The sequence below is a fragment of the Hemitrygon akajei genome, chromosome 6 (genome assembly GCF_048418815.1).
Source record: "Hemitrygon akajei chromosome 6, sHemAka1.3, whole genome shotgun sequence".
NCBI lineage: Eukaryota > Metazoa > Chordata > Chondrichthyes > Myliobatiformes > Dasyatidae > Hemitrygon > Hemitrygon akajei.
The window spans coordinates 130018565-130020070 of NC_133129.1; positions in this window are offsets into that span (position 1 = coordinate 130018565).

Below are 1506 nucleotides of genomic sequence, written 5' to 3' on the forward strand. Positions count from 1 at the left end.
TATTTAGCACTGGGTTTTGGAATGGTCTATATTATTTGAAGAAATCATTTTGCTAGTAAATCATTAAAATCCCCACATCAACACCTCAGTAGGTATGTTTACTACACTGTGCAATCGGGATATCCATCAGCTTGACTTATTATCTTTACTTTTAGCGAGCTGAACACATCCAGGGAGGTAGTGGCCGTGTCAGTTCTGGCCTCAAGACATTTAGCTCACTCTCCCTCACTTTCCCTCCCTTCTTCCCCTCTCTCACGTGTGCCTTGCCCCTCTGGTCTTCATACTCTCTCTGTTCCCCTTTCTCCTCTTCCTCCTCTTCTCCAGTCCTGTCTCTTTCACCATTTTCATTATTCCTTCCCTAATTCCTTTCCTGCTCCTTTCCTCTTTCCTCTCCCCCCTTTTAAATCTCTCTGATTTACTCCCATCTTTTCCTCTCTCAACTATACTCCCTTGTATCAACCTGCTCCTCTCTCATTGAAACCTATTGAATATTTAAAGGCCTAGAAAGAATGGATCGGCAATAGAGGTACAGTCTAGGAACAGAGGACATAACCACAGTATAGCACTTCTCTTTAGAACCAAGGTGAGGAGGAATTTCTTTAACCAGAGGGTGGTGAATCCGTGGAATTCATTGCCATGTTCAGTTGTGGAGGCCAAGTCATTGGGTATATTTAAAACAGCGGTTGATAGTTGCTTGAATAGGAAGCGTTAATAACTTTTGATAAGGTCACAGGAAGAAGCTATGAGAATGGGGTTGAGAGGGAAAATAAATCAGCTATGATCATATGATGGAGCAGACTCATTGGGCTAAATGGCCCAATTCTGCTCCAATGCCTTATGATCTTTAAATGGTCTTTAAAAAGGAATGACTAGCTAACAGAAAAATAGAATGGCATAGGGATCAGCACTGGGGCTTCAACCATCTTTAATATATTATCAATGAATTAGATCAAAGGACTAGATGTAGCCAAATTTACTGATGATACAAAGATGTAGGGGACATTATTATAAAGAAAACCCAAAGAGCCAACAAAGAGAGATAGAGAGGCTGAACGAGTATAATGTGAGAAGATGTGAGGTAATCCACCTCGGAAAGAAGAGCTTAAGAAAAATATTATTTTAACAAAGTGACATTGCAAAATGAATATAGAAGTATAAGAAATAGGAAGTTGAGTGGACTAACCAGCCTTTAGGTCTACTGCATTAGACACTAAGATCATGGAAGATCTTCTACCACAGTACCATCTTCCTGCTTCAGCTCCTTTTCCCTTGATTACCTCTATGTCTGAAAACCTGTTCATCTCTTTTTTGACTGAAGACAAAGACTAAGACTTCTCAACCCTCCAGGTTTGAGTACTCCAAAGGTTCATTATTCCTGAGGTGAAGAAATTTCTCCTTGGTCATCCCACCCTTTATTCTGAAACTGAGATACCTGGGCTGAGACAACTCAGCTGCAGGGGCAACCTACCCTTCATCTAACTTGCCAAGCCCTTTGAAATTTTGCAG